The sequence below is a fragment of the Schistocerca cancellata genome, chromosome 5 (assembly GCF_023864275.1).
Source record: "Schistocerca cancellata isolate TAMUIC-IGC-003103 chromosome 5, iqSchCanc2.1, whole genome shotgun sequence".
Classification (NCBI taxonomy): Eukaryota; Metazoa; Arthropoda; class Insecta; order Orthoptera; family Acrididae; genus Schistocerca; species Schistocerca cancellata.
Window position 1 is genome coordinate 407460810 of NC_064630.1, and position 13128 is coordinate 407473937.

Below are 13128 nucleotides of genomic sequence, written 5' to 3' on the forward strand. Positions count from 1 at the left end.
TGCGCCCCGAAACAGAGTCAGTTTCGTACAATAGCAACAATGGCGATGTTGGAGGCGCGACTAGGCGGCGTGTGCACGGCGTCCTGTAGAGAAGTGACTTCAAGGCGGATTCGCTCTCATCGGTCTTCCTACATCATGGCAGCAGAGGGCGCTAGTGTTATGAAGCTGCCAGAGGTGTGGCTCAGCGGGTGTGCCCCACTGGGTCCATCAGATCCTGCACGACTGCTACTGACGTCTAACGAAAACTTACTACTATGTCACCAATGTAACGATAACTGTGGGGTGGTATTGATTCATGGTATCACAAGAAGCTTTTGAACATTGGCCTTATATCCCAAATTGAAGGATTGTTTTGGTGGAAAGCAATGTGAAAATGAAGACGAAATGAAGGGCGACGTTAGTGACTTGTTCAACAACTTGGCGGAAATTGAATTTGCAGAAGGCATAGTAAATCTTGTAGAGCTCTACGACAAATGTTTGAAGCGACTACGCAGAAAAATAGCTAATATATCACAATATGTCATATAATAAATTTTGTCTCATTATCTAGAATAACCACATCTGGAGAAACAAATTTTACTTTCTTTTAGAATGACTGAAATAGGTAAGTTTCATAGCAAGACACATTCACTTACTTAATGTCTGTCAGATGACCAGACAGCTTCCATTGGTGCTTCCAAGGGCACCCAGGAACTATAACAAGTTCTAATAGCGTCCACGTGAGGCTGTACTGGTCAGAGAACAGGTGCTGGCATGCGACTTCTAGTCCTGGCTCAATGTCAGCTCTGCGAAAGCAGTCGCCGTGAAACACTGCCAGGAGAAGTAAAACGACTGATAACAATCTCTTGGCGGTTGCGGGATATAGGCTGTGAGCCACGTCTTGCTCATTCTGCGGCGGCTGGTAAGTGAATGTAAAGTCCCAGTAGAGAGTGCGTAATACGAGGTCTTAGAGGCAAAGTACCTGCAGGAAGCTCTGCAGCAAGCGACACAACGTCTCACTTTTCCTGATCATTCGTCAGTTCACCCGGATGTCATTGTTAAACAAAAATTTCAACGCGGGGCTATGTTCTAGCATAGTGTGTGCTCAATACACGCACCAGAGGAGCTGACACGTGAACCACAATTTTTTATAATATCAGGTCTTTCTCGTAGTTTTGTAACAGGCAATGTACACAATGCATAACAGTGGTAATAAGGCGCAAGCCTGCTTTACACTCTTATAAAACTAAATTTTCTCTCTTGCCCTTCCTATTTTGTTATTCCTAATTAGGTTTTAAAGACATTATTATCGGTCGCTGTACTTCAGCCAAGGATCACCTTGCTCCACCTTATATCGTAGTAAGCTTTCTCTACGTTTCCAAAGGTGCGTAAAGTGCCCTGATCTTTTTTCAGGCTGTCTTCCATTGCTAAGCAAAACTTAAGAATTAAGCATCCAGTACATTTTTCCTCGTTGAAACCATATCTACGCTCTGTACATCTTCGATTCTCTCAGTCCGGCCAGGAGGTCACACGCATGACTTGTCAGAACGATCGCCCGATACATTTATAAACATGTACCTCATTTCGGAGTGCAATAATAATGCCTTTTCTAGAATTCTGTTGGTAAGTCATACGTCTCATAGATTTTTAACACCAACTCAAATAACCTTCTAATCCCTACCTCAGTAACTCCGAAAGTACAGTATATGATCGCCTCCTGCCGACTTGTTTGAGTTAAGAATTATGTACAAGATGCAGTAAGATCAACCAATCATCTGCCATCTGCAAACAATGACTGCATTTCTAAATCACCTACATCTTCCACACCAACTTTTTAATCCTATTCTGTGACACACATAGAGACAGATCCCCTTTATCGTACAGGTCATCTTTGTACTGTTATCTGTCTGCCTCTCTATTGCATTTTATGAGTTTCTACATCTGCATCTCATTCTTCCCTTGGCCTAATCATCGAATTTAGTGGTTCTTTTCTTTTCTTGGCTCATGAAATCTGATTCGGTAAATGTTTTTCAGATAGGTAACATGGGGGTCTTTATTTCTGAGGAGAAATCTGAACGAAGGAGTACAGTTCGAAACATTTCGTCGTAATTTCAAAGTCCAAATCCAAATAATGCAAGTAAAAGTATTTCAGCTGGTTAAGTCAGACACCTAAATAATTTGTGAGAGTCTCTACATATTTACAAGCGAGTTGAATTATAGTTTTCGTGCTACTGCTTTTCGAATTATTAGCGGTAGCTCTCAGAGAAGTATGTGCTGATTTGAAATTTTCTGTCTGATTAAAACTTGTGCCGCAGCGGGATTCGAACCTACGACCTAAGGCCTTCAGCGGGTAAGTGCTCTACCGAGAAAACTATCCAACCACGACTCACATCTGCCAATACCTCTTCTCATGACTGTATTTTTAATTCGAAAATTGAATCACAGTGTTCCCTGAAAGAAAGAAATGTACGAAACTTTTTCTTGAAATAATTCAGTAAAATATGTAAATCGTTTTTTTCTCTGTTTCTAAGTTCAGTTGTGGACATGTCTGTTTCCGAGATAGAATATTGATTTCTCCGACTCACTGTTATTGTGATGTAATTCTCCATTCCTGTCGTTTGCCATTTGACATCTTCATTTCAGCGTAACTGTTGCATCCTTAATCATCGGTTATTTGCCATATGGACTCATATGGCTTTCCCCTTTGATTCTTTTCCAACACCACTTCTACAACTGCTGTTTTCAGCCACGTCTCATGTCCCAGTGTGCATTAAACCTTCTTTCTCTTCATTTGATTATGGTCTGTCTTAGGCCTTTCTCTGGTTGACCCGTTGTAGTCCACCTGAACTGTGTTCTGTATAATCATCATATTTCAGAAACTTCTAATCATTTCATTTCTGTGTTTCCCACAGTCGAAACAATAAATGCTACTGAAAAATTTCTGTTTTCTCACGTAACTGCAGCTCTATATTTGGCTGCAACTACATAACACCTGCAATAATTATTAGTCTGACGGCCAGATATAACATACCGTAGTCTGAAAAATCATACTTTCACGCCTCCTTTTGAAAATATAGAGGGAAAATAATTACGGCTTACATTGTTGTGCAATCATGTTCTATGATCCATTTTTGTCCTTCGTAAAACTGCTCTTGATTATTCAGTTATTCTTTGATCCTACAACATACGCGAGTTTGCAGATGAACAATGGCTTTACACTTCATACACAGTCGAATAAAAAAGCTATTTCGGTCGCAGGGTCGAATCCTGCCTCGGGCATGGATGTGTGTGATGTCCTTAGGTTAGTTAGGTTTAAGTAGTTCTAAGTTCTAGGGACTGATGACCACAGATGTTAAGTCCCATAGTGCTCAGAGCCATTTGAACCCAAAAAGCTCTGTGGGGTCACCAGTTTCGTAGCCCAGACATAGACGTATTGATTTCAAATTAAAAATTTGAGCCAACATCTGTTCAGTGAAGAATTTATTCCTACCTTCAGAAGTAAATTTCAAACAAAAATTTAGAAATCTTCTTCCTCGCACTGTAGTTTCGCAGTTCCTATCCATCAGTTTTACAGAGTTCTTTTAACATGTCCGGTTCATCTCTTTATTCTTCTAAACAAGTCACAAAACCATTTGTTTCCATATGTCTCCTGACAGCTGGACGTTTTCGTTGTCTAGGCCTACGGCGGATCTTCATGCACAGAAAATCATATCATATCAACGTACATTACGCTCGTAGACCACTTCGTGCCGTGCAAAGATCAGTGCACTAGTACAGAGAGTGTGCAAAGAACGTGCATAGCCTACTACACATAACACATCATATTTCTGAACAACTGTCTATTTTCGATGTCAGATGGTTGGTTTCAGGCACCTATTCGACTCTAATGAAGCATTATTTAGCGTAAAACTTTCTAAAGATGATTTATTATAACGGAGAATTTCGGTAAGCATGAGGTGGTTCACCATTTCCATATCCAAATTTTTATTTCGTGATAGTGCTAGAACACCGTAGCAATGAAGACATTTCTCACTGCCTGGAACTATTTTACATATCTATGTGCCTTTGATAAACTCTGTAAGTTTATCTTCCATTGACTCGAGAGACGATCTTATCAGGTATATGGGATCAACAATGAAGAGGCAAAGAAACTGGCACAACTGCCTAATATCGTGTAGGACACCCGCGAGCACGCAGAAGTGCCGCAACACGGCATGGCATGGACTCGACTAATGTCTGACGTAGTGCTGGAGGGAACTGACACCATGAATCCTGAAGGGCTGTCCATAAATCCGTAAGAATACGAAAGGGTGGAGATTTAACTGAACAGCACTTTGCAAGGCATCCCAGATATGTTTAATAATGTTCATGTCTGGGGAGTTTGGTGGACAGCGGACGTGTTTAAACTCAGAAGAGTGTCCCTGGCGCACTCTGTAGCAATTCCGGACGTGTGGGGTGTCACATTGTCCTGCTGGAATTGCCCAAGTCCTTCGGAATGCACAATCGACATGAAGGGATGCAGGTGACCAGACAGGATGCTTACGTACGTGTCACGTGTAAAAGGCAATATTTCTCCAGTCATCAACAGCCCAATGTCGGGGTTGACACGCCCAGGCGATACGTAAAGCTTTGTGTCGTGCAGTCATCAAGGGCACACGAGTGCGCTTTCGGCTCCGATAGTCCATATCGATGATGTTTCGTTGAATGGTTCGCAGGCTGACACTTGTTGATGGATCACCACTGAAATCTGCAGCAATTTGCGGAATGGTTGCGCTTCTGTCACGTTGTACGATTATCATCAGTTGTCGTTGGTCCCGTTCTTGCAGGATCTTTTTCCGGCGTCAGCGATATCGGACGTTTGATGTTTTACAGGATTCCTAATGTTTCACGGTACGCTCGTGAAATGGTCGTACTGGAAAATCACCAGTTCATCGCTACCTCGGAGATGCTGCGTCCCATCGGTTGTGCGCCGACTATGACAACACGTTCAAACTCACTTAAATCTTGATAATCTGCTATTGATGAAGCAGTAACCGATCTAACAAGTGTGCCAAACACTTGTCTTATATCGGCGTTGCCGACCGCAGCGCCGTATTCTGCCTGTTTACATACTTCTGTATTTGAATACCCATGCCTATCTATACCAGTTTCTTTGGCGCTTCATTGTAACTTGAATCCTGTATCTCTTCCCTCTGTTGTGAGATCAGCCAGTTTCTTTGGTTCTTCAGTGTATAATACGCAAAACATTACCCCTTGGATGTAGTCTTTCTTCATAGTATGAGTTGCAGGTGAAACGATGCTTAAGATTCTATCTGGTGGCGTGACACGTGCCGGTCTTTTACTGCAATTTTCCATACTCCAGCAATTCTGTCGTATGGTAACAATGAAAAAGGTCGTACAGAGTGGAGAGTAGGCTCAAGACGAAATTTCTCTCGATGCCTTTCTCAACCATACGGACAATTTTATTAATGTGCATAGCATTCCCCAAGCACTTAGGTTGTTTATCAAAGTATTCATCGAATGTATGCACTCGAAGAAACATTGTACCACAGAACTATTAGACATTTTTCACTTTTCCACTGCATGAGCAGTTGCTGAAATGTGCTCAACAGACATATCAACATCTATTGGAGATGTTGGAACTCTGAGGTACAGTGCAAGAACTGATGGACCCAGTAAGGCCAATAAGCAGATGTATGAACTCTCAATACGAGAATTTCCGGCCTATCTTTCTTAAGTTTTGTTTTTTATTTATTATGTTGGTGCACAAGTTCGTAGCATTTTTCCATAGGTGTAATAAACACGACAGATAGACCTAACAGATACTTTGATCATTTATAACATATTCTCCTTCACTATTTTCAAAAGTCTACGAATACAGGGTTAACTTTTCGATTCCGCGATTGTAAAAACCACGTGCTTTTGAGGTGAAGATTTCGCCGTTCGGAGTGCATTTTCGCCCGGAAAGGAAATTCTTTGAAGATCTATATACAGCGGAAAAGGCGAAAATCTGAGGGCGCAAGATCAGGTGAATAAAGTGGGTGCATAATTTCCCAATGCAACTCCTGTACAGTGTTTTCTGTCATTCTAACAGAATGCAGGAGGGCTTTATCGTGGAGAAGCATTCTTCTTGGTCGTTGTTCTTAGACTACATGTGCAAAACGTCTCAGTTGTTGCCAATAAATACCATCAGATTTGATTACACCTCTGGGAAGAAATTCGTGTATACCACACCATCGCTGTTCCGCCAGATGGATAACATTATGTTTTGCGGATGTGCGCAGGTCTTTGTACACGGAGTTGCTGCGTTGTTTGGGCCCAACCATTCCTTTCTTTTCCTTGCGTTAGCATAAAGACATCGTTTCCCGTCACCAGTAACGATATAGGGTAGGAATACTCAGTGTTGTTCACGGGCCACTTGATGACGAGCAAGCAGAGTTGCACATATTGCCACACGCTGGTTTTTGTTATTTTGGCTTAGAGCATGCGGTACCCATACTGCTGATTTTTGAACGATCTCCACTACATGAAAATGTCACACGATAATGGAATGATCACAGTTCACCATATGTTTGGCTCTGAAGCACCCACGTAGCGAAAGTAGACGTCCAACTGAACTCAGTTATGAGAGTGATTAGTGGTACAGTCCGGCGTACACCTACTTGCTGGCTACCAGTGCTTTCAAACAACTGCCCACCAGACCTCCGCCGAAAGGCTGCTCTCCACAACCTCTGTCAGCAAGTTTCTGAAAACAACTCGATCCCTTTTCATGACGATTTGCTATCACTGCCCAGGAAACGCCTCAAATCTAGAAGACCAGCATATTAAAGGGGAGTCCAAATGATATCCACAGGATTCGACCAGGATGCAGAGTGGAAACGTGAGTGGCAAGCTACAAGGACCCGAAATCACGAACTTGTAGACAATCCAACAGTTCCAGTTCCAGGCTTCCACCAACCAGGGGAGGTGTGGGTGCAGTTAAACAGATATCGGACCGAAGAGGGTAGGTGCAAATACAACATGCACAAGTGGGGCTTTTCAAGTGACAGTGTGTGTGACAATGAGCCACACTGTGAATGACTGTGCAATCAGACGCTTCCCTGGTGGCATTGAGAAGCTCCATCAAGCATCCCACGAGGCACTCCGCTGGATCGAGTCCATCAACATGCGAGTGTAGTCTGAGCCATTTTAAAACTTGTGTACTATAAATAATTTCACATGTTCATTTTTATATATATTTCTTTGTTTTGCTAAATGTGTATTACTGTAATTGATGCATACGATATTCATAATAATAATAATAATAATAACCATATGTGCCAGTTCTCATGTACACTGAAGTGGATCATTGGGGATTTTGTTTTAACAGATATGATGATATTCAGGATATGAACGAAACCGGTAATCAGGATAAATACAATAGCGACAATAGAGTGCGATAAAAATACTAAAATAATAATTTAGTAGTCGCGGGCTTACCTCCACTTGACATCATATCAAACTGTCATAGATAAAAGCTTTTATGCGATAAAAGCAACACACAGTTGTTCCTCTTAAAAGGAATATTAAACTTCATGACCACTTCTTCGGAAATAATAGTGTTCTAATCGTGTTTAGTTAAAAAATCTTTGATAAGAATAGAAAAGAGAAACTAGGGGGAAGGGCGCGCAAAATGTCCCGTGCAGGCGTAGCTATCATTTCAATCTGAGTGTCCGTACAGTGCTGAAGTTGTACGTTATCGGCATAAAGATGTCTCTCGAAACCTCCGCAGGTACTCATTTGAAGGAGACAGCACATCACGTTATCTCGCAGTCATGTTTCGTATGGTTTTAAGAGCTGCTGATCTGAGATGAGTTCTCACTTCACGTTGTTATTACGAACTAGTGAACCCGCCATTGCTTCATAATTGTAAAATATGTAAGGAAATTTGATGTACGTCGTAATTTCCTTCTGCCCCTCCCTCCGCTATCTATCCATTTCTTCCTTGTCCTCTCTCTCTGTCCATCATATCCTGCCCCTCTCTCTGCACACTGCCTCCTCTCCCTTCGTCTCCTCTTTTCCTCTCTCTGAGCCTTGTTATTGTTGTTACAAACGAAATCTTGTTTGCGAATTGAAATAACTGAAAATGCATGGTAAATTGGTTGGTGTCGTTGATATACGGGGTATGAGACAGACCTCTCTAACTGTTTATGTGTTTGTTTTGTTTTAGGGTGCAAAAACAACTAGGGCCATAAGCGTCCATGTCAAAATACGTCAGTCCCAACCGACGGAAAATAAGACAGCTAAAAACAGAGACGTGGAGAAAGGTCTATAAAATTCGCCATAGAGAAACGAATGTCGAGAAATAAGAATTAAATGTCCTTCGCCATATTGCTACGACGGATAAAAAGTAAAACGCGGCTGACAGCCCACGCGTCGTTCGCTAAAACGACCGGGAACGAGAACGGTTAAAAAAAGATCATTTCCTCAGGAATTGGCGGACAGTTTAGTCGGGCGCAATGTGCACAGAGTGGTGGGGGAGCAGCACTTAACAAATGGCGATGGCTAAAAAGGCAGTGCCCAATACGCAACCTAGTTAAAATGACCTCCTCGCGGCGGGAGGACCAAGAGAAGGTCGTCGAAGCCGTTGGGAGAGGCTTAATAGCCTGTAGCTTATTCCCATGAAGGGAGGACCGGTGGCGATGCCAAAGTGACACGACCTCGTGACAGACGGCAACACAGAGATCATCGGAGAACGTATAAGAACTAGTGGCCTGATGTACGATGACTGCAGTCTTGGCAGCAGCGTCAACAGCCTCGTTTCCTGTCAGACAGACATGACCAGGAACCCATTTAAACATCACAGTCGCTCCATCAAGAGTGAGCAAGTGACTGTTTTCCAGGACCAGTTGCACTAAGGACGGATGGCGTACAGCGCACAGAGGCTTCGAAGGGCTCTGAGAGACTCTGAGCAGATGACGCTATCGAAAAGCCTGTGTCGCCGGATGTACTTCGTGGCCTGATACAGGGCGATGATCTCTGCTGTAAATACTGAGCAGTGTGCCGGAAGCCGATACCGGAAAACGTCGGAGCCAATGACGAAGGCACACCCGACACCACAGTCAGTCCGAGAGCCATCAGTGTACACAAAGGTACGCGAACGTCATAAACTGAAGGTGATGCAGCGAGGCTGGAGTAATGTCCGTAGGAAGCGAATGAAGGCCAAGGTGAACACGGGCCACCGCACGAAGCTATGGTGGTGAAGGGTTCACACCCACCGGGAAAGTTGCAGGGAGTGTGAAGTTAATCTGCCGCAACAAGTGCCGAAAGCGAACTCCAGGAGGTAACAGAGAAGAGGGACGCGCCCCTATACTGAAGATCAAAGGAGTCATCGAAGAAGGAAGCATAGGATGGGCGGCCACTCATGGCAGACAAACGACACGTATATCTGCTGAGGAGAAAGTCACAGCTGTAGGACAGCTGTAGTTCGGCAGCTTCTGCATACAGACTCTCAACCGGGCTAGTGTAAAAGGCGCCAGTGACCAAACGGATGCCACGATGGTGAATAGTGCTGAGAATCCGTAAGAGGGACGGACGTGCAAATGCATAAAAAAAGCAACCATAGTTTCGAACGGACAATTGAGCACTACAAAAGGAGTGAGGTGGTTCGATCTGCACCACAGGAAGTTCCATTGAGGTCACGTAGGACATTGAGGGACCGCGTACAGTGGGCTGCCAGGTAAGACACATGGGAGGACCAAGAGAGTTTCTCATCGAGCAGGAGCCCCAGGAATTCCGTGTTTTGATCTAACGGAAGAGCAACAGGCCACGAATATAAAGACGGTGGGAGAAACCAATTGCGCCGCCATAAATTCATACAAATGGTTTTGTCAGTGGGAAAACGATAGCCGTTGTCGATGCTCCAAGAATGAAGGCGATCGAGACATCGCTGAAGACGTCTGTCTAGGTCCGTGGAGAACTGTAATAGATGGCAAAATCGCCAACAAAAAGAGAAGCGGAGATGTCCGGCGGGAATCAGGCCGCTATAGGGTTAATGGCAACAGAAAAGAGGAGACGTTCAGGACGGAACCCTGAGGCACACCATTTTCCTGGATAAAGGTTCCGACAAGGCAGAACCCACAAGTACGTTGAAAACACGATCTTTTAAAAATTCCACAAGGAAACGGGGTAGGCGGCCACGGAAATCCCACGCGTTGAAAGTAGGATTAAAAAGTTTCGAACGATTCAGATTTCGCAGTATGTAATGTCTCCTTTCCCTCCGGTATGGATTTTTGTGATTTTAGAAATTATGTATGAGAGCAAAGTTTTATCGAAGAAAGGACACGTCGTTTTGCCAGCAAGAAAGAAAAGACATTGTTTTAAAAATAGAAATAAGTTACTGGGTCTTTCACTCGTTTCTTATGACATTAAATGATTGTAAGAGATTATTTCTTTACTCACGCGAGTCTGATTTGTTTACCATAGAATAGTTAGCTGCAGGTCCAGAAGTCATAATCTCAAAACACCAAACTTAGTGACGTAAAACGGTGTTATTATTAATTGTCAATGCAGAGAAATTGTTTCCATTGTACTAGCTGCAGACCCATAGGTCATAGCCCGAAAGCAGCGAAGTTAGTGACGTAAAACCGTTTTATTGTTAATTGTCAGTGCAGAGAAATAGTTTATATTGTACTAATAATAATCATATTCGAACATCGTTAAAAATATAGACTGCAGTCAATTCCCTTGCGGTGACTCCGAGATGTTTTTGTTCGAAATTCAATATTTTCGGAACAAACTTGTCTGCTGCACGTTTCATGTCCACAAAATACGAAAACATTTCTTGTCAAGAGCCAAAGTATATGTTGACATCATCAGTAACCTCTCTGATGGTGATTCAGCGATTTTCAAGAACAATTTTGTTTACTTCTTCCACATTGTCGTCAGTAACTGGTGTGCTAGGGCGTCCAGGGCGATCCTCGTCTTCAGAGTCTTCTGAATCCTCTCTGAAACGTTTATATTACTCGTAAACTATTATCTTATTCATAGTAGATCCGTCGAAGCCACAATCATCACGTCGAGTGCGGTGCTGCTCTTCATTCCATTTTTCAAGCAAAATTTAACGCAGATTCCTTGAGTCATCTTTTCTGAAAGTAAAAATTCGCCGAGCACTCGAAAACACGTATAACCTTTTCAACTGCTAACAATAAACTAAATATTCAAAACAGTAGAAACTGCAAACTTATATCAGGAAGCTGTGTACCAATGAGATAAAAAAAATTGAAAATCGGATGTATAAAGACACGAAATTAAAAAATTCCAGTTACATTTCGATCAAATCTCGTATATTTGTATACCATATGCTTTAAAAGATATGTAGCCTATGTTCGCCCGAACTCTTACTAGAATATCGTGTAAAAACGATAAACAACGTCTTATCGTTATATAGTAGAATAGATTATGTAAAAAGTTAGGTTTTTCTAAAATAACTAAATTTAAGGAGTGGTTCGTTAGCGATAAACTCTCATGTCGACGACTGCTTCTTCGGAGGCTATCGACAACTAAGAACAATTTTTGCAGAATGGCATGTTGGTGTGTAATATAATTATAATAATTATTATTACTAAATAATAATAATATTTATTTTGTCATACAGCGATGTTGTACCCATATAAGCCCAAAGAAAGCGGTCAGTCAGGGGTCCACGTGACAGGGACGTGGAGAGAGCAACACAGGCAGCGAGCGAAGGCATGGCTTTCAAAATTGCTGCATTCACTTATCGAGTTCTAAGGAATAAGTTGAAGACAAGAATTTTGAACAAAATATACGTGCTACTGACGACAAGAAGGTATTTTGAAGGTTTTACGTCAAGACGAAAAAAGGAAATTTACGACTAAGTCCTGTAGTTGGAAGGAAGATCTTTTAGCATTAAACTAAGGATCTCAAATGCGCAGCATTTGAACTAAAGTAAAAAAGTAAAGTCGTATGATACGAATGGCTGGGAACTAACAGGAGGAATAATATATCTCATCATTTTAGTAAAGAGACCAGAATAACTGGAAAATGTTGGACTTCTGCTTTCAGAGAAGAGTTTCCAACACTGATGATGAGATTAAGTGCTCAGTATGAGTGATGTGGGCCCACGAATAGTGCGCGGCTATTGGTGACGTCGAAGATGATCAGATGTGCGAAAACTGTGCCTACAATTATGTGAATCACTTACCTTTACCTTTTCTCTATAATAATAATTATCTTTTTCCTTGAAAACAACCTAATTATTTTGTGTGATTATTTTTTTATTCTCAGCGTGTAATTTGTACTGTAAACAAGTTTTTATTGCTCTCAGTACATTTTATCAAAGTTAAAACTGGTTTTTCTCAATTTATGCAACCATTTTAACCATGTGGCCATTACGCCACCCCCTCCCCCACCAATTCCCCTCTCCCACCCATTCATTGGGTAAATGGCCACTTACGTATTTTTCGGATTATTGATTATTTAGGTGGTTCCCTTCTGTCCAACGACAAAGAAAAAAGTCAAGCATCTAGAAGGATAGCCTGACCGCATACCTTGCGATTTTGGAGTTTCTAGATAGAACATAATTTAACTAAAGAATCGCCAAATCCTAGTATGACCATTATACAGACCCCTCTCTTAACGTATACTGATTTGTGTGTTGTCCACTACAGGCAGCAGGTTATCGCAGTTACCAAATATAAGGGAGGAAAAAGAGAAAAAATGAATAATGTAATGACGTATGGGATACAACCAGTAAGCCTTCACCCTTTAAAAAACTCTCATGTATAAGACAGTTTCAAACGTCTCATTACTTTATATAAGTTTATCTGTTACAAATTTGACGTTATGCACGTAATCGAGAAAACTTTTTGATAATTATTTAAATAAAAATAAATTTTTAATACAACACTTTTTAAAACCGAACTGAAAAGTATACAGTAATTTCTCCGAGCCTCTTACAGGTTCCTAATCGTCCTGCAAATTTGTGCTTTTAAATTTGTTATAGCTGCAACATTAGTTGTAATATTTAAAACGAGAAACGTGGGACAGCAATATATAATTGATGGACAAAAATTTCGTTTCCTAATTGTTATATATCACATGTGCTCCATGTTTCCCATTTTAAATCTTACAAGTATTGTTATAGCTATT